The sequence below is a fragment of the Taudactylus pleione genome, unplaced genomic scaffold (genome assembly GCF_031769625.1).
Source record: "Taudactylus pleione unplaced genomic scaffold, aTauple2 ptg000303l, whole genome shotgun sequence".
In the NCBI taxonomy this organism is placed as follows: Eukaryota; Metazoa; Chordata; class Amphibia; order Anura; family Myobatrachidae; genus Taudactylus; species Taudactylus pleione.
In genome coordinates, this window is record NW_028284704.1 from 4,540,909 (window position 1) to 4,563,081 (window position 22,173).

Here is a 22,173-nt window from a genome sequence, read left to right on the forward strand (position 1 = left end):
TATAAGTGCCAGCCAATCAGCTTCCAACTGTCATCTCACAGGCTGTGTTTGCAGAATTACAGTTGGGAGCTGATTGGATGGCACTTATCACAGACTTATCACTTTTCACTCTGTCACTTATCTGCTTAGTACATAGACCCCTATAACATTTAAAAACACTAATAATAAAATACTAACCCATGTTCATTAAAGTAAAAGCAACTACACAAGGTTACTTGATGCATATTTATTGACACTGTGCAATATGTGAAACACCATCTGGCTTCTCCATTTTTAAATACTTATTAAAATCTTGAAATACTCTCAGTTGGCTGAGCCTTTCTGGTTCTCACAAACCTCCCACACTGCAACTGATAGAGAAATTACTTCCAATATATTACAATTCCAACATACCAATACACTAGGAGCCGTATTCAATTTCAGCGGACCCGCCATACTTTTTCACCTCCCCAGACTTTTCGCCTACTTCGCCTATTTTGCAGGCAGAAAAGTATCTCACGCATGCCCGCGTATCGCCGTATTCAATTTGAAAGTAGGCGAAAACGGGACACGGCGAAACTTAAACAAGCGGAAAGTACTTTCAGATTTGGGGAAATCAGCCTGACCTCCCAAAAAGATGCTCTGACATGGAGGTTCCCTATGGTACCCCCCGATTTGGCTTGCTGAAGGTGTTTGGTGTTTTTAAATGGGCTCAATAGCTGCTAAATAGCGTTTATGTATTTTAAAGTTGCTAAAGTTAAGTTTGAAAAATTGTGAAAAATCCACCTGCCGCAAGCCCCTGCAATGTAAAAAACACCTGGGGCACACTTGGGGACCCCCCCAGAGTCAAGTTTGCTAGTTTTTAACTTTGTCCCCCAACATTTTTTTTTTTCGCCCCCAAATTCAAAGTGATTTTTTGGGGTGATGTTAAGTGTTTTTTTTTTGACACAGTTTACCTTTGGGGGACTGTCTGAAGGCTGCACGGGGGTTCCCGCAACGTTGCACCCCAAAACCCCAATTCTGCATTTTTTTCCACCTGCTATTCATAGGAGAAACTTTTCAGCCTATTACATTGCATTGACTTTCCGCCTAGGCGAAAAGTCTTCCAAATGGAATACGGAGTAGGATCAAAACAGGCGAAAATGACGTCATCTGCGAAGAGTTTCCGCCAAAAACACGCGAAAACGGCTTTTCGCCTCAAATTGAATACGGCCCTTACTTTGCAAACATTTCAAGATTCCTTTTATTGCTCTTTTCACTTTTTCACATATTGTAAATAGCAAACACATTCTGCTAACTGACAGTATTGTGTGTTCCATGGTCACTGTTTTACTGTTGATAGTTATACAAGTGTAATCTGCATGGAAACAGATGTTATTTTCTGTCCTTGCTCAGTTTCCAGCATCATTTTCCCTTACATTCTGCCTATTACTAGCATCAATTAAATAAATTAAATTTTGTAAGAGAAAAAAAAACTATTTGATTAAAGAAAGAACAATTGTAACCACATAATGTCAGTTAGAAGATATACAAATGGAGTACATTTGTTTTTGAGAAACGACCATTATACAGTACCTCCCGAATTGCAAGAGTGTGCCGTGTTGTGTCACATCAAGTGACAGGTGCTCGGCTGCAATCTCCACCTCAAATAATCATGTAGACAAACAGACGTAAACCTAATATTGTGACACTTATATAAAGACAGACCTAATGTCACCTTGTTTTTATGAGTAAGCATAATAAATAAGGCTATGGAATAGGAATGTGTTGAAATTAAGCAATTAGCTGAAAATGCTACAAAAAAAAGGCTTGATTACCTCTAATTAGAAGATGTGCGGTGACCCCAGTTTTTTTTGTTTTGGTTTTGGATCTGGATTCATCTTCGTGTTTTGGTTTTGGTTTTGAAAAATCACCCTCAAGTGTTTTGGTTTTGGATCCGGATAAAAATCGTCCAAAAATCAATAGAAAATAGATAAAAACAGCTAATATGTCCGAATCCAAAACCTGAGTTCGTATTTTAAATCCGGGTTCCGAACCAGCAACAGATCCGAACTGGGACTCGGTTCCAACTTGGTCACAAAAATGAATCCGAACCTTGACCCAGTTGTACCTGGAACCCCTAAATTTGGGTGTGTTCGGATTTCAGAAATCCAGACCCGCACATATCTACTTCTAATACAAATAAGAATTTTCTTTATTGGTAAAACGTGTTCCCATTAGTTATTTTGTGCAGCTAACAATTCATATTTAAAACATGACAATTAATTAAATATCCTGATATATAATAGCGCATCCTATATCTCTATTAGGCAGTGGGCAGTGTGTGTACAAACACCCTGATTTAAACTATGTTCCACTTATTGTAAGTTATATATGGACAATGGCTGTTGGGGCTTTTTAATAAATGAGGGGGTCCGTGTGCAAGATGTTTGCTTGGACCCCTTCCCTCCAGAAATATGGCGCCTGTGCAGAAGAAGATAACCGAGATCAGAGGGCACATAAACCCCTAGACAGGAATGCGTGGAGTTAATAAAGTTGGGCAGGAGTGTTAAGTGTTGTAATGGGCATTGGCACTGAGTCAGAGATTGGTGAGTGTTTTGTTGTTAAGGAGGAGTGGTTAATAGGAGTGTGGGTAGGGCTGTAATGTTATACTGCCTCTTTGAATTTTATCTGCCACCAGTATGAGCGGTGCACCCCCCTTCAAAGCACTGGTTAGGCTGATTTCACCCTACTGGGGTCAGCAGCGCCTCTCGACAGAGTGGGCCCAAATAATGCATTGGCATGGGGGTTGGACACTGCCTCACTTGCTAAAAAGGGATAGTTGGCCCTTGCAAGTATTTATATCACTCTTACACTTGAATTGGGATAGTTGACCCTTAGTGAGTGTTTACATCTTTTACTTAAATCAAGTGGGTGTCAGGTCATTTGCCGTTCTTTCCTCTGCCACCATACTCATTATTGTAAAATAAATATAGGTGACCATTATTTTTGAATCGCGTATAGTTGGTCTGTGTCTTTATTTTTAGCAAAGTTTGGTTAATGAGTTTATGGGTTTTACACATTATCTGCTGATAGGGAGTATATAGAAAATACACAGTGCATATTTTCGGTGCTCTCTGTGGAGACAGTCAAAGCACTTAGGGTCTCATTCAGAGGCGGTCGGAGGATGCAAGCGGTCGCTCAGAAACTGGGCGGCCACTTGCATCCTGACCGCCCGCCTCTGTTGTGGTCGTTAGGCTGTGGGTTAACACCCACAGCTCTAACGACTGCTCCGGTGATGGTCTCGATGGTCAGAGAACATCGCGACCATCGGGGCTTACGACGAGACCCTAGGGTAGGGTCTCCCTTGTCGTAAGCCCCGGAGAGCTTCTGGCTCTGTCTGAGCCGGAAGCTCTTCACTAGTGATGTCAGTGGGGCCGCCCCCAAACGGTAGGCGTTCCCATGGGAACACCTCCGTTTGGGCTGCCACCCCCCTGGCCCGCCTTCCAAACGGGGCGAGCTGTCAATCAACATAGACAGCTCACCCCCTTTGGATCGAGACCTGCTACGACCAGCGCTGTCGGTCGTAGCGGGTCTCACGCATGTGCATGCTCTGTGGGGGGCCATCGACCCGGTCCGAGCGCATCGGTGCTAACGACCGGGTCTGAATGACCCCCTTAGTTCCCTTACTGTTCTGGAGAGAACTTTGCCAATATAATGATGGTGCAGAAGATAGTGTAGACTGGCACTGATATCAGAGCCTTTGCTATCTTCTGTGCAGATGCAGGGGCTATAATTCTAAAGAATGCATTAGAAACCAGTGGCTGCTGTGAGACACCCTGCTCTAGGTGCACGGTGGGCGGCACATGCCCTCTTGGCTCAAGGGCCCATATGCACCTGAAAACTGTACCCATTGTAGATATGTACTAGGCACATGGGGCAAATGCAGAGGGTATCATATACCCCCAGTCATTGCGAGATATCTGTCCAGCCAAAATAAAATAAAGTTGCACATTAAGTTGCACGGTGTATTCCCGTGGGTGAAGTTCCTGGAGCTATACAATCCTCGAGCAACCCCAAGACAGCATTTAAAGCTTGTTTTTCCACATATCCTTCATTTTGGATAAATCAATCAAACCTAGCCTAAGCCAATAACAGCTACTTAGATCATTTCTATTAACAATTCAAAGCTGTCTTCTTCTTAGATAAATATTAAGTCAACATCTTTCCAATTAAAAAAAGAAAAAGAAAGAAAAGAGAAAGCCCAGATCTGGAACAGTTTTTGTGCATATTAAACCATTATTTTTATAAAAAAAAAAAAATCACATTCCTGTATTTTTTATTTTATTTACATGGCAATTTTTGAATATTAGTTTTAAATGCCCCATGGCTTTTGATAACTAAGATTCAGTCATGCTCACTCAACCTTTATTTTTTTGGACACACCTCATTAATATTGAGGCAATCGGCATTAAATGTCAATTACGCAAGGTTACCAACATGGCACGCCACATAAAGTGATGACAGGCTTTGAACTTTTATTTTCAAATATCAAGTATCCTAGCCTTATACTATCTAATTATTCCAAACTGAAATGTAAAATTAATGAGCTTGAGCCCATACAGGGCAGTATATTATATTTAGTGCTGCTTAAAAAAGTGAGTACATTTTTAGTTGTATATAACTTCAAAGAATGTTTATAGGAACAAACCCCAAACCCTCCTAAAATAAGACAGCCTAGTGCAGAGCTGCACACATGTCATTTGTAATTACACCCACATTGCGCTGATCTATGTGATTGCACCTTCTCTATCTGTACACTTGTTTTCATAGCCGTTATCCTGGCACCAGGTCTGTCCTTGATGCAAGTAAACCATCTGAAAACAGCCGCAATATGTACTCAAAACTCTTTATAGCCAGCAATTTCATCAACATGCCACCAGGAGCAAGTGGATATACCAGGAGTAATGGATGGAAAATCGGCAGGTGACATCACAGAGCAGGGAGAAACGTCTTGTGCGCTTCAACATCTGCAGTTTTGTGCATGTGCATGTGATGCCCATTTCCTTTCAGTTATTATTTTGTGGAGAAAATAAACAATCTACAATTTTACATATTTATTTTGCCACAGTCCCAAAATGGTATTTCATTACACATACTGTATAACGGCAGGCAAGGTGATAGAAAGGTACAAGCTTGAGCATACATATTTGCTAATTAAGAATACTAGGCAATGCCTGTTCCAAATACAGCTCTGGGTCCAAAAATGGTAAACACCAGTGCAATTTTCCTTTAGTATCACTGTGATACAAACGAAAAATTTACTGGTATTTACCAATACTTACACCTCCGGCGAGGTCCCGCAAAGTCCTCCTCCTCCGCTGGGCTGTTGGCAGTCTAACGTTGCCAGTGTTATGCGCAAGCGCAACGGTCCGTCTGCGCATGTGCATAACATGGGGACTCGGCAGTGCCTGGGAGGCATTGCTGAAGCTGGAAAGGCACCACTGGGTCTCCCTTGCTGGCATTGGGGACCGCATCGCTCTCGCCATCTAAAAGTTTCAAAGTTGCACCCAATTTTTTTTTTTAAGCAACTGCGCATGCGTCAGAGCCTGCATACACAAATTTTCATCTATGGTCTATTCAGAGTTGTAATCTCAGTCACATTCAGGGACGAACTAGGGGTCCAGATCAGCACTGGCAGTCCCCCTGCGCACATGCCGCTCACAAATGGGGCATGACCTCGCCACAAAAGTGGCGTTGTTACCTCTTATGAAGCGGTGCAGCGAGTCACGGGGGCTTGGCCTCATGGCACGCCCCCGTCTTCCAGTATCCTGGCCGAGCAGGTCAGGGTTTAACACTGCACCGGCCCATCAGGCCATTGGCCCTTCTGGCATTTGCCAGAAGTGCCAGATGGCCAGTCTGGTCCTGGTCACCTCCATTTGCAGATTAGTGGGTGTAACTGGGGCAGCGTCGGTTCATTCACACATTCTGTATGATGAAGGGGCAAGTAGGCGGCAGATTTGCAGGCTATTCGGAAACAACACAAAAGCCATCAGCTAAACATCAGCTGCTGTTATCAAGTATAGCTAAATGTTTCATATATTACTTTTTGGCTGCATTTTTTTAAGCATCTTTCTAATGAAGCATGTACATCAATACAAGTTGAATTAGCAGTAAATAGATTGCATACATGGTTGAGAAGAATTACTGTATATAAAAGACATAATAATACAGCGTACAACTCAAGGTGTTTGACAAATTACATGAGGCACAGTATGTGATATATATAACAAATATTCATATAGGATACAAAAGGATAGACCAAAAATGAAACAAACATTCACCACAGACTGATAAAGTGATACAATACTTCTAACACTAAAATTTTCTAACCATAACAACAACGGAAGCTACTACTGCAGCTCGCGTCCTGAGAATATACTGCATACTACTAAAATATAACATAAAATGTGACAAGTGTTGAATGTAGAGATATAGGAGACATAAATGAATACTGAAAAATACTAGAAACGTAATGTGAGCAGGATCTATTTGTATAAACAAGACCTACAGTAGAATACCTCAAAACCAAAATGATATGCTGGTATACATGCATACAGATAACACCTAAGTCAGACAATAAAGATATCTGAGATGCCTTAAAATAAAGATGCACTTAGCCTTGGAGCATGATAAAGTGGAGAGAGATAAAGGGTCTCATTCAGAGGCGGTCGGAGGATGCAAGCGGTTGCTCAGAAACTGGGCGGCCACTTGCATCCTGAACGCCCGCCTCTGTTGCGGTCGTTAGGCTGTGGGTTAACACCCACAGCTCTAACGACCGCTCCGGTGATGGTCTCGATGGTCAGAGACCATCGCGACCATCGGGGCTTACGACGAGACCCTAGGGTAGGGTCTCCCTTGTCGTAAGCCCCGGAGAGCTTCTGGCTCTGTCTGAGCCAGAAGCTCTCCACTGACATCACTAGTGATGTCAGTGGGGCCGCCCCCAAACGGTAGGCGTTCCCATGGGAATGCCTCTGTTTAGGCTGCCACACCCCCGGCCTGCCTTCCAAAGGGGCAAGCTGTCAATCAACATCGACAGCTCGTCCCCTTTGGATCGAGACCCGCTACGACCGGCGCTGTCGGTCGTAGCGGGTCTCACGCATGCTAACGACGGCGCCGGCGCCGTCGTGCGCATGCTCTTTGGGGGGCCATCGACCCGGTCCGAGCGCATCGGCGCTAACGACCGGGTCTGAATGACCCCCAAAGTACCAACCAATCAGCTCCTAACTGTCACATTACAGGCTGTGTTTGAAAAATGACAGTTGGAGCTGATTGGTTGTTTCTTTGTCACTCTCCAGTTTTTCATTCTCCAGGGCTTAGTGCATCTCCCCCAGTATGTTTGCACATAAGTAAATAAGACTGTCAGGGAAATAACCACAGCTGAAAGGCCTAAAAACAAGTGATAGGTATATGACAGGAGAAAAGCCTAAACAAAATGGGCAAGGACTAACAATGTAAAATTTTAAAATAAATGAGAGGTCTAAAATAAAAAGGACAAAAAGGTATAAGGATATAAAACGTCAGCTTAATAGTATTACCCATGTGTCAAAACTCTGAAGGATATCAGTTATCAATAACCATATCCAAGATATTGAGCATAACCCCAATGTAAAAAAACATGAGCAGAAGAGTAACTAGGTATTTAGAAAGTATTGTGGTCTCTCATCAGCTTAATGATATTGCCCAGGTGCTTGTAAAGGGCGGGGTTTACACTGAACCACAGAAAAAAAGGGATATTCCCTCCTGCACAATGCAGCAATATTAGCAAAAATACTTAAATCCTACATGATAATAGAAATTCAGGGGTATTAGTTGCATACATTTGCAAATATATGATTAAGCACCGAGCCAGCATCAAGGCTCCTCTATACCGGCATCCCTAACATTAAGGGGTTCACGTCTGAGGCGCAGGGCACCTCAAAAGAATCCAGCCAAGGACCATCCCCAGGGCATCACACGAAAAAGGGAAAAATGATGATAGTGTAGTGTAGATTATATTTGCAGTTCTGAGAGGCATGAAGGGAGCCAGCATTGGGAGGATGTGCTTGTCCGTATAGTGCCATTTGGAGGTTTCTGGATTACCTCCTAGTTGAGTCAGCGCTCAGCTTATACATGTGTTGTTATTATGCAGTACATTCATTGTAATTATATGACCCAGAGTGGATGCTACTATTAAGTATTAAGTAGCAATAATTATTTAAAACTCTCCAGTTTTTCAATAACATTCATCTCCAGTCATTTTTTTACAAACTCACAGCACCTGAAGCCATGATGGTGAAACTTAAATGCAATCCAAAACATGAGAGAACCGGTTTAATTTTTACTGCAATTTATGACATCATTATTAAATAATTTTTAGCACATTAAAATAACCAGGGGCGTATTAAGAGAGGAGGGGGCCAGTGTTCACTCCCCATCTGGGGCCCCCTCCTCTCTCCTCGGCTGCCGTCAGTGAACTGGCAGCAGCGATAGACTCCGGGCACTAGAGTGTGTCCGCAACATTTTCCCGGTGATTTCCTATTGCGTGTGCGCAAAACGCCGGGAAAATTTTAATTTTTCAGGTGTTTTCTGTAGCGCTACTCCAGGGAACATCGGAGAGGTAAGTCTAAAAAAAAAGTATGGATGCAGGGTGTGCGGTGCACATGGGCCCCTGGGTCCAGAGGGGGTCCCCGCACACCCTGCACCCATTATAAATAAGTCCCTGAAATTAACCCCTATCCTTCATCACACTGCTCCTGTTACAGTATCCTCCATCTTATTCTCTCATTCTTATTCATTCTTATTCATTTTATGAGCAGTAACCTTTCATTAGCTGTGATTTGAAAATGGATTTAAAAACCTACTGGTTCTCAATGACAATACTTTGTAGGTGTCATTTGTAATACAGGCAAATCTGTTGATTTATTAGGGGACTGAATACTTTTACAAGCTACTCTACATAATTTTATGAGACATTAGTATTATTAGTTTTAATATAGTTTATAGCAACATTTCTTTCCTTTGTAGCTATTTCATTTGTGAAATGTGCAGATGTACAATCAAACCTGATAGCGTCCAGGCTAGACTATATTATTCAAAATAAAGGTGGGGATAGAGTAGGTGCTATATGTTATAGGGACGTGTGCTAGAGTTATTTGTTAATGTATGGTGTATTATATATCTGTATACTGTATATATGTTTCAGAAATAACATCAATGTGGGCAGTGTTTACCAGTATTTTAAGATTGATAATGGCAATCCACATTGGGGGCATGTGGTTAGAATTGTTATTAAATAAGTCTACTATTATAACTGGTGGGCAATATCTGTAGGCAGGATTTTCAAGCGTTTTATGTATACATATTTATACCCATAAACCAATAGTTCTTATGGTCAGGTGGGCAAAAACTTTAGGCAGTGTTTTCAGTATAGCTTGAATATTCAAAAGTCCTGAATAATGTGTTATAAATTGGTAATTCCTCCTTTTAACCATGTCTTATGTACATCCTCCTCTTCAACATCCCACGGGTACCTCAAAATAATAGGTGCAGTATCAGTGTGGTGTGGGCACTATTAGTGCAGATATTAGGTAAGTTGGATAATACTTACCAAACGGCTTCTGCTGGTCCTCTGGTCGCCAGTTTGTACTCACGTGGGTGTTGATAGGCACTTATGGGGGTTAGTGATAGTGGTGGTAATTATAGATATATAATAAGACTATATTATTAATTATTAACAATTATGTGGCGCGCACATAGGGCCTGATTCAGAGATGTACGTTTATCCGAGGATGAATGCACTTCTCCGATGTTTGGGGGTGTGTGTAGTATGGGTCCTGCAATCTCACTCGCAGACCCCCCAAGCCGCAGCATGATTGAGGTGCTCCAGTGTTTGGGGGGCGGAGTGGGGGCCTGGTCACCGTTCCCGGAAACGAAGGCATGCCATTTTGAGGCCAGGGTCTATGTTGGTGGACACAGATTCCTGGCCTCTTGCGTGACCAGACACCGGCCAAGCTGCGGCAAGCTTCAGCTCCTGCAGCCTGACGGAAGGAGCAACCATCACGACTATGGTTCCGATGGTGATCCCAGCCTGCGAAGTCAGATGCAGTGCTGGGATCGCAAATGCAGTAAGGAAGTGTCTGACACCTCCTTCTGCATTTGCCGCTTGTGTGCGGCTGTGTAAATCCGTCCATCTCTGCCTTAGACCCATGTTACACAATGCTATATAGGGAATATTTCAGTCATTTACATCAGTCCCTGCCCCAGTGAAGCTTAGAATCTATATACCCTATTGCATGAACACACATACACACAATAGGGGTAATTATTTGTCTGAATAAAATTAACCTACCAGTATGTTATTGGAGTGTGGCAAGAAACCCACTCAAACATGCAGAGAACATACTGTACAAACTCCACACAAATAGTTCCTTGGTCAGGAATTGATCTCATGACCTCAGTGCTGTGAGGGAGCAATGCTAACCACTGTTCTATCCTGGACCTCGTCTTACTTTTCAAATCACTCTTTCAGTGTTTGTTTCCCGGATCCACCTCCTCTCCTCTTCTTTTATCAGTTGGAGTACTACAAAGCTCAGTCCTAGTTCCTCTGCTCTTCTCTATCAATACCACGTTGCTTGAAAAACTAATAAACTCATTTGGATTTCAGTATCAGCTTCATGCACATAATACATTACCCAAATGTACTTATGCTCTCTGGATCTCTCTGACTCTTTATTGGCCCGTGCTACTGACTATTTATTTGACATTTTATCTTGGATGTCATCTTGTCACTTCATGGTTGATATTTCAAAAATGGAGCTTGGAACTGTCATTTGTTCCACACATTCAACCTGTCTCCAAATCCTGTTACATATACCTAAGAAAAATGTACAGAATATTCACATGTCATACACATTAAATTGCAAAAACTTTAATCTGTGCGCTCATTATCTCCCCTGTTGACTATTGCAATAACCTCCTACACTGTACTTGACATCCCCATAGCAGACCAATGCCCAATATTTCTACAGTACTAACATACAAAGCCATAAACAAGACCACACAGACATACATCTCTTGCTTTGTCTCAAAATATATTCCAGCTTAATCCCTATACTCTGCACAAGGTTTGCATCTCTCAGCCACACTCTTTACCTGCTCTTATTCATGGTTATAGGACTTTACCCGGGCTGCACTCACTCTGTGGATTGCTCTCCCATGCACAGCAAGACTTTCCTTTAGCCTCTAACCTTCAAGCATTCCCTGACAACTCACCTTTTCAAGCAAGCTTACCAAATTCCAGAAACACCCATATAACCTCTCTTTTACTTAATTACTTCCCTCCTACACAGTTCAAACTAAATTTACATGTGTTCTTTCCATATTAAAAACAACCTTCTGATCACAGGCCAACATTGCTGTGTGACTGGATCATCTTTAATTCAACTTATAGTATACCTATGTTGCTATTGTTGCAAATAACCGCCAAATGCTCTATTTAGAGATTAATAATATTATGCAATTAAAGCAAACCAAGCCAGCTTCTGTTTACTATTCTAGACTTATTATATTTGACATAATGTCTCCTTATGATAATTTCTATTTAAAAACGTTTGACATTTCATTATGTATTGACTTTCATTTTTTTATAACATCATAGCTAGTCAATTAGAATTTTAAATGTGAAAACCTACTGTGTTGAATACATTGCATCGATTGTTTTGAATATAACTGTCCCTTTCTACTGTACTTGTAAAAGAGACTACTCTTAGGGTGTGATTCAGCAAGGATCGCTATTCTGCTCATACGCACACAATGCAGTTCCTAATATCAGCGGTTATATATAAATGTTTGCATTCATATTGCGATTACAGCCTGACATAAGGATGGCTACTTCCCCTTACTCACATCCGTATACTTTAGCAATATAGCGAAATAATCGGTAACATCGAGTAACATCGGACCCATACCCACACTTGCACAAGCTCAGACCTTACTCAGAAATTGCGTATGGTATCGCAGTGGCTAATTTGTGCACGCCCCTGCAATGGCGTGTGAACGCAACTGGCACACCTGCGTTTCTCTGACCACTCCCCCATTACCACTCACAAACGGCACTTCCTGTCCATCATTTTGCGATGTGTCTGCGTGGGTCAGCGTAGCCGCTGCGGTCGCAGTCCCGATTGCAGCGCCCAGCCAGCGCACGCTCACTGCAACAATCGGACGATTGCGTGCGTATTAGCAACTGCGAACCAAGCTAAATCAGGCCCTTAGACATTGACCAGGAGTATATCTTTGTAGGACAAGTCTCAAAAAATAGTAACTTTACGGCATGTCAGCTATTTTTGAATATGAAACTTGTTGAGATATCTCTGGCTATTCCCATGTGTGAGAATCTGATTTAACTGGCATTCAACAACTTCCACAGTTTAATTGGCAGTTTGACAGTAACATAGTTCAGGTTGTGTAGGCAGAGACCGTTTTAAATTAAAGTGAAGTTAGAATTAGAGTAATAATAGCAGTGTAGCACTGACATTTGCTCAAACATGGTGCATTATGGGTCAGCACTGACTGTTACATCTCCACTGGAAAATGCAAGAATAATTGATTCACTGTTGACCAAGTAAGATAAAGCAACGACAAGAGACGATCCATAGGGCAGGGATGCAAACAGTCAATATTGTCAAGAACAAGCCAAGGTCAAGTTTCAAGACAGAAACCAGAGCTAGTAAAGTGTGGCCTAAAAGTGCAAGTCTATCATATTATCCAACAGATGTTTATAGTTGTAGCTGCTACCTTATTGTCTGGCCAACTGCGCACATGTGCTGCTCTTAATAAACACGTGGTAACTGAGAAAAGATAAAAGGAGATTGCAGCATATCACTATGAGAAAGGAGCACATCTGACAGGTCAGTTGGTAAGTATACGGATAGATTTTGCCAGGAAACAAAAGTTTAAATCCCAGAGCTGACATGACACTATTCCACGTCTAAGTATTAAGGTCCGTGGATGTAACTGAGCATTGACATTGAAATATATTATGTTGCTCATTACTGACCTAAGCTGTGGTCATCATTATGTTTGAGGCTGCAAAGACTTTGAAATGAAAAACCAGAACATATGCGAGCTGCAGAATTCATGGCCCTTCATTGCTTCCCCATTCTATACTTCCTGTTAGGCACCATAAAAGGTAAAACTTATCCCAGCCTGCTAATTAGACGTCTGCAGGAGTTCAGTGGGAAAATTAATATTCACAGTTACATTGTAGTTGGTAAACCATGAGACATGGGAGCCCTAACTGTGCAAATTAAACACTAGTGGGGTACATTCGGGGAAGAGTGGCAGCAGATTTAGGAGTAATAATACAAGGTAGCAGCAGCTTCAAAGTTACAGAATCCCATTTATGTATACGTGGGCAGGCTGGCAACTTTCAACCTTGGGGCAAACACAGACATGTGGTCCCAGCTTGTCTACCAGCAAACTGTGATGGAAAAATGAGTGTAACAAAAATCTAGCAGGAGGGGTTTATCTAATTTGGGTGTGGTTTAAGCAGATATTTAAATGTATAAAAAGTTATTGGTTAGCAAAACACAGTTAGTAAAAGCATTGCCCTTTTACATTTCAGGCATTAACACTATCAAAAGAACCGAGTTTTGGAACCCGACACTTAGTAAATAAACCGCCAATTTGACCGCCTCTCTTTGCTCATTAAAAATTATATGCCAGATTTGACCCCCCTTTGTTTAAAATCAAACCAGACCCCAGATTTCACTGACCCAAACCACCCTTATTAAAATTCATGTCCCCCAAACACAATTCCCTCAATAAAAATAATGCACTACATTTGCCCCCACATACACACACACACTCATAAGAAAACAACTCCATAATTAAAAACAATGACACAAATTAAAAATCTTACCCAAAATCTAAAGCTGGGTACACATTAGACCAGGGGTCAGGGAACTTTTTTACCTTTTACCCAAAAATATATTTAGATACACCGACGTTACCCCCTTGATTTGAAAGGAAGGAAATCATATAGTAGTGCCCCCATATAATGCCCCTGTAGTAGTGTCCCTGTAGTATTGCCCCCATATAATGCCCCTGTAGTAGTGCCCCCATATAATGCCCCTGTAGTGCCGCTTGTACAAAATAAAAAAAAGCCCACTTACCTTAATCCCCGCTCCTGCATCCGCCGCCGTCCTGTTCGCCCGGCTCCACATCGGAACTATGGGAGAGATGTCATGACGTCTCTCTCATAGTGCGCATGGAGAGAGCCGGAAGCTGGAGTTCAGAAGAGAACTCTTGCTTCCGGCTAATGCGGCGCTGCAGGGAAGGAGCTGGGCACCCGCTGGTAATAACATCTCAGCGGGCATCTGGCTTAGAGCCTCCCTACAGCACAGCCGGGCATGCATATGAATCATTCTATATTATAGAATGATTCATATGCATGCCCAGCTGTCCATCCATTACCCAAAGGAATACAATTTTTACCCCATGTGGGGTAATTTGCCCCTGTTCCCTGACCACTGCATTAGACGACATGTCATCCGATCCCACAGATCGCAGCAACATATCGGGTACATCGGCTAGTAGTGTGTACTAGAGATGTGCACTGACCCTCGTGTTTTGGTTTTGGATCTGGATCTCCCCTAGTTTTGGATCTGGATTGGTTTTTTCAAAACCTCACCTCCATGTTTTGTTTTTCGGTTTTGGTTTTGGATCTGGATTTTTCCTTAAAAAATCATAAAAACAGCTAAAATCACATAAAATGGGCCTTTTTTTGTTCCTACAGTATTATTAACCTCAATAACATTTATTTCCACTCATATCCAGTCAATTTTGACCACCATACAGCTCACAATATTGATTTTTTCAAATAGTTTAGGCCCAAAATTTGCACCAAGATAGCTGGCTAACTAAGCTAAGCTGCAGCAGTGGGCGGCACAAACACATGGCAATTCAACTTTAAACATGGCACATCAGGAAACACTTTTATTATTCAAGAGAGGCCTGAGGGAGTTGGAGAGTATATGTAGTTGAAGGCAAGGGGAGGAGGCATTTACTAAAAAAATGTGATACATTTACATCAGTCCTTGCCACAGAAGAATCCTTGAGCATGGCTGCTGCTGCTGGGAGTTGATTTTCTCATCCCAGAAGGGGACCAGGAAGAGTGCTTTCCAAAAAAAAAAAAAACAATTGACTTAAATAATCCTTTGCAAACCTTCTATAAAGGCATTTCCCAACCTGTAAAGGGACATAAAAAAACATAGTAAGTTAGTGGCCTCAAAGTGCCACTTAACCAGCACAGATATGTGGACAAGCGTAAGATCTATGATTTAAGGACAGGGGTAGCCAACCCTGGTCCTCGAAAGCTACCAACAGTGCATATTTTACAGGTCTTCTCACAGAATCAAAACTATAATAATGAACTCCACCTGTGAATCTTTGTAAATATTTTGGTGAGTAATAACTATACCTGTGCACCAGCTAGGACATCTGGAAAACTTGAGCTCTCGAGGACTGAGGTTGGCTACCCCGGATTTAAGGCCTTACATTGTGTCTTTCTTGAGAATCCTGTGCCTGCTTTTGCGGCTAGGAGTGGACCAGGAACAGGAAGCGTGCTTTCCAAAAAATAGATAAACAATTGCCATAAATAATCCTTTGCAAACCTTCTGTTCTGTAAAGGAATTTCCCAACCTGTACAGGGACATTAAAAAAACAGTTAGTTGGTGGCCTTCAAATTGCCGTTGTTCCAACTGTCCACTTCTTAGATATGTGAACAAGCGGAACAGAGCATTAAATGCAAAATTTCAGTTTAAGGTTTAAGTTTTATGTTGTGTCTGGAGATCATTTAGAAAGCAGAAAAAGAGCTCCGCCACAAGCGGCAGATGACTAAACTAACACACAAAGGTTTAATAGAAATAAATACAACACCAGATCAGATGTTTACCCTGGAGAATCTGTCTGATTCATCATGGTGCCCCCAAGACCAAGATTGTGCAAATTCTACCAAAAGAGAGACTGACACCATGGCTAAACATAAGAGTCACTGTCTGGATGGGAATTGTCTCATTTGCATGGGGAAAACTCAACCCTCAGATGAGATGGATCTCAGCCAGTGGACAACACTGAAATCACCATTAAAAAGTCACGATGGAAGACTACAGTGTGGAGGATCTTTCTTCACAGTCAGGAGAGGCCTTAGAGAACATGAAAAAAGATGCTCTAGGTGCTGAACTTCAAGGGATTTTTCCATCATGTTCTGCAGTGTGGAAAGGTTTCATTCACATGTTTTCTATAACGCAGTTCAAAGTTACAGCCTTCAAAGTGTCTGGCTATAACACCCACCTTTGCCAGGAATTACCAAAGATTATCACAAGCAAAGGATTCATCCCATCTGTCTGGGAATTCATGGATCGTATCTGGCCTGAATGCACTAAGACATCCAGTGATTCTGTGTTTTGTAGCCGACTTTATTCCTACCTGAATCGCAAACTGAAATACGGAATAGTGAGCACAGACAACATGGAGGCCTTTGTTATTCTGTTGCCTGCATGCCAACCAATACCTCCCAGACTACACCCACTGGGGGGACCAGGTCTTGATAATGACCATCCCCATCTGTTGCTAGGCCTTCTTCCAAACCATCCATCCTGGACTTCCTGTCCAAAAAGGATGAGCAGAGTACAGAAAGAGGAGCTAGATGCCCCCGATTACATTTTTTTTCATCTATAATAGATGATGTGGAGAGAGAAGAGCTTCAAATGTTGGAACAGGGGCTCCCACCTATTTGTCTTCCCTCCAGAGAACAGAGCTCTGTTCCTCAGGAAGTGTCTATGCCTAAGCTGATAGGTAGTCTCTGTCTGTTGGTAAACACCCTTCAGGAGATGGCAACCCAAAATAACAACAACTATAATAATAAAGTGTCCACTGATAAGTAACCAGCCAGATCAGTGGGACATACCCCATATGGCCAACTCATCTAACATGACACCCAGTTTGCAGCCTCCTCTTCCTTATGACACTAATCCAGTCGCCATGGTTGATCAATCAGCCATGTGTGGTCCACCCAATTTTTGGCCTTCAACAATCTAGCATCATAATAACACACTAAAACACACTAGATTTATTTTCTTTGCTTTTGTTTACATTTTTGAATAGAACAGTTTTAGAATTTAGGATGTCCTCTCTATATAGGTTTGTAAATAAATATAGGCTTTAGTTTTTTTAGAGCATATAACTTTATAAGCTGTTAGGATAACATTTCTTCTATGTTTAAGATAAAAAAAAACTTTTTGTAACCCAATAACTTAAAAAAAAGTTTTCATTGCAATATTCATGCAGCCCCTTGACAGGCAGCAGCACAGCACCCCTGCGCAGCTACGCCGATGACAGGTGTGGCTAACACGCACAGAAAAATTATTGTTTATTTTTTGGGCAGCAGGCCTTTGACAGACAGGAGCACAGCACCCCTGCACAGCTACGCCAATGACAGTGACAGCCAGGTGTGGCTGACAACGTGACACGCACACAAAAAAAAATAGTTTTTTTATTTTTGCTCAGCAGCCCCTCGATAGACAGCAGCACAGCACCCCTGCGCACCTATGCTGATGACAGGTGTGGCTAACACGCCACACTAAAAAAATATATATTTTATTTTTCTTTAACACTGGGGTGAACCCCTGAAAAGAGGCTGCAGCCCCTTAACAGACAGCAGCACAGCACCCCTGCACCGATGACAAGTGTGGCTAACATTAATTTTTTTAATTTTTTACACAATGGGGGTGGGTGAAGAGTACCCCTGAAGGACAGAGTACCCCTGGACAACACAGCACTATAGCCAGCCAGCCAGCCCCTATGGACAGGACAAGTACAACAGGCAGCCCCTATGGACAGGGCAACGATAGCCAGCCATCCCCTATGGACACGACAACGACAGCCAGCCCCTATGGACACGACAAAAGCCAGCTAGTCCCTCTATAGAAGACAACAGCCAGCCAGCCCTTATGGACAACAGTAGCCAGCCCCTAACACAACACAACTGCAGAGCAGCACAGCTCCCAGCTCCCTCCCTCTTCACTCTCCACAGTCAGAATGAAAAATGGCAGCGAATCGCGGGACCTTTATAGAATCCAAAACCCGTGAGAATCCGACAGCAGGATGATGACGTTTTGTCCCGTTTTCAGATCCAAAACAGGCGGGAAAACCCGAGCCGACTTGTATCTGCCTCGGATCTCCATAATTCGGGTGGGTTCGGTTCTCAGGGAACCGAGCCCGCTCATCTCTAGTGTGTACCCATGGTAAGTGTGCTGACGCGGGTCACTAGCAACATCACCCGTCGGTCCTACTGCAGTGCCGATGGGGAATGTTGCTAACTATGCCATGCTGCAGAATGACACGTACAGTAACTCCCACCGTCGGACCCAGCAACAGCAGGCGTATATGTACTTGCTGCATGCCAGGTCCTGTCACCGGCAATGTTGTGCTGGGTAAACATTGTGGAGAGGAGTGTTGATTTAACAAATAAACAAATGGGATTTATTTATTTTGGAAGTAAAGGCTCGTTAGGTATAGTACAAAAAACTACAAGGCCAATACAGAGACTTGTGTTTCCATTTGACATAGCAAGGTTTTGCCATCAGCATTACATAGAAACATACAATTTGACTGCAGATAAGAAGCACTTGGCCCATCTAGTCTTGAAAGAGAAGTCACAGTAAGGAAAATCAGACTGTGGAATTCTTTACCGCAGGAGGTAGTGATGGCAAACGTACTCAGTGGAATAAAAAAACAAGTACAGTGCATGGGTTATATGTATTATAGTTATAATAAGTTAACAAAATTTGTGTTTTTGGTCCATTTATTGTTGTTGTAAGTGATGTATTTGTATTAGGAGTATTATAATTAGGGATGTGCGGGTTCAGATTTCTGAAATCCGAACCCCCCCGAGGCCCTCCGATCCGAGTCAGGAACCGAGTCCGGCTCGGGTTTTCCCGCCTGGCTCAGATCTAAAATCGAGGCAAAACGTCATCATCCCGCTGTCGGATTCTCGCGGGTTTTGGATTCTATAAAAGGTCCCCGCGTCGGCGCCATTTTTCACACAGTGAAGAGAGATGGTGGAGGTTTGCTGTGCTGGTGCTGCTGTTGTCCATAGGGGCTGTGTCCAAAGTCCATAGGGGCTGTCTGGGCTGTCTTGTGCAGTGCTGTTGTCCCATAAAGGCTGTAGTCCTAAAGGGGTGCTGTAGTGTTGTCAAGGGGGTGCTCTGTCCATCAGGGGTGCTCCCCCCAAGTGTAAAAAATATATATATATTTTTTGTTGTTTGTGTGCTCATTAGCCGCACGTGCATCAACAAAGTAGCAGCGCCAAGCGTGCACCTGTGTCATAAGTCAAGGGTCAGCTGGTCTTTTGAAGGGTGATGTAACCCCCAAAGTTCTCCAAAAAATAAAAAATAAATATTTTTCTGTGTTTGTGACTTGTGTGCGCCTTAGCCGCACGTGCATCAACAAAGTAGCAGCGCCAAGTATGCGCCTGTGTCATAAGTCAAGAGCCGGCTGGCTCATCTGTTGAAGGGTGGTGTAACCCCCAAAGTGCCGGAAAAAAATGTAAATAAATTATTTTTCTGTGTTTGTGACTTGTGTGCGCCTTAGCCACACATGCATCAACAAAGTAGCAGCGCCAAGCGTGCGCCTGTGTCATAAGTCAAGGACCGGCTTGCTCATCTGTTGAAGGGTGGTGTAACCCCCAAAGTGCCAGAAAAAAAAAATATTTTTCTGTGTTTGTGACTTGTGTGCGCCTTAGCCGCATGTGCGTCAACAAAGTAGCAGCGCCAAGCGTGCACCTGTGTCATAAGTCAAGGGCCGGCTGGCTCATCTGTTGAAGGGTGGTGTAACCCCCAAAGTGCTCCAAAAAATAAATTATTTTTCTGTGTTTGTGACTTGTGTGTGCCTTAGCCACACATGCATCAACAAAGTAGCAGCGCCAAGCATGCGCCTGTGTCTTAAGTTAAAGGCCGGCTGGCTCATCTGTTGAAGGGTGGTGTGACCTCCAAAGTGCCGGAAAAAAAATAAAAATATATTTTTCTGTGTTTGTGACTTGTGTGCGCCTTAGCCGCATGTGCATCAACAAAGTAGCAGCGCCAAGCGTGCACCTGTGTCATAAGTCAAGGGCCGGCTGGCTCGTCTGTTGAAGGGTGGTGTAATCCCCAAAGTGCTGGAAAAAATTTAAAAAATATATTTTTCTGTGTTTGTGACTTGTGAGCAGCGCGCCTTAGCCGCCAGTGCATCAACAAAGTAGCAGTGCCAAGCGTGTGCCTGTGTCATAACTCAATAGCCAGCTGGCTCATCTGTTGAAGGTTGGTGTAACCTCCAAAGTGCTGGAAAAAATTTAAATAAATTATTTTTCTGTGTTTGTGACTTGTGTGCGCCTTAGCCGCACGTGCATCAACAAAGTAGCAGTGCCAAGCGTGCGCCTGTGTCATAAGTTAAGGGCCGGCTGGCTCATCTGTTGAAGGTTGGTGTAACCCCCAAAGTGCCGGAAAAAAAAAAAAAGTATTTTGTCCGATAAAAATAAAATAGAGAAAGATCAAGAACCACTTCCTCCAAGTGCTGAAGCTGCTGCCACTAATCATGACATAGACGATGAAATGCCATCAACGTTGCCTGCCAAGGCCAATGCCAAATGCCATAGTAGAGGGCATAAAACATCCCAAGTTCAGGAAAATTACCTTAAAATATAAATTTAAATCATCTGAGGAGAAATGAAAACTTGCCAATATGCCATTTATGATACGGAGTGGCAAGGAACGGCTAAGGTCCTTTCATATGTTCGTGACTAGTGGTTCAGCTTCACATGAAGATGGAAGCCCTTCTCCTGCTAGAAAAATTAAACGAGTTAAGCTGGCAAAAGCACAGCGAAGAACTGTGCATTCTAAGAAGATATCACAAATCCCCAAGAAGATTCCAAGTGTGGCGGCAGTTGTGATGCCTGACCTTCCCAACACTGTACGGGAAGAGGTGGCTCCTTCCACCATTTGCACGCCCTCTGCAAGAGCTGAAAGGAGCACCCACAGTCCACTTGCTGATATTCAAATTGAAGATGTCACTGTTGAAGTACAACAGGATGAGCATATTGGTGTAGCTGGCGCTGAGGAGGAAGTTGATGAGGAGGACTCTGATGGTGATGTGGTTTGTTTAAATCAGGCACTGGGGGAGACAGGTGTTGTCCGTGGGATGAAAAAGCCCATCGTCATGCCTGTGTAGAAGACCAAACATTCCACCTCTTTGGTCTGGAATTATTTCAGTCCAAATCGGGACAACAACTGTCTTGCCATATGTTGCGTATGTAAAGGTGTAATAAGTAGGGGTAAGGATGTTAACCACCTAGGAAAATCCTCCTTTATATGTCACCTGCAGTGCATTCATAAAGTGTTACTGCCAAGTTTCAGAAACTGTGGCTAAGACCATAAGCAGTCCAGGGACACCTAAATCCCTTTGTCCTGTTGTATCCAAGCGCCTGCAAACCACACCGTCAACTCCCTCCTCATCAATTTCCTCATCAGTCAGGATCAGAAGTAGTCCTGCAGGCCATGTCACTGGCATGACTGACTCTCCTATCCAGGATTCCTCCGGAGGATCCAGCATTGCTATTACTACTGCTGCCGCTGCTGATGTTGCTGCTGGGAGTTATTCATCATCCCAGAGAGGAAGTTGGAACACCACTACTACTTTTACTAAGCAATTGACGATCAAACAATCCTTTGCAAGGAGGATGCAGTATGACCGCAGTCATCCTCTTGCAAAGCAGATAACTGAATCCTTGACAGCTATGTTGGTGTTAGACGTGCGTCCGGTATCTGCCATTAGTGCAGTGGGATTTAGACAATTGATGGAGGTAGCATGTCCCATCTAGATTCCACTTCACTATGCAGGCGATACAGAGAATGTACAGAGACGTCAGGAAAAGTGATGTCAGTGTCCTAAAAAATGCGGTTGTACCCAATGTCCACTTAACCAAGGACATGTGGACAAGTGGAACAGGGCAGACTAAGGACTATATGACTGTGGCAGCCCACTGGGTAGATGTATCACCTTATGAAGCGACAACAGTGGCAGCATCTCAGAAAAGCCAGCTCGTTCCAAGGCAGGCTACACTGTGTATCACTGGTTTCAGTA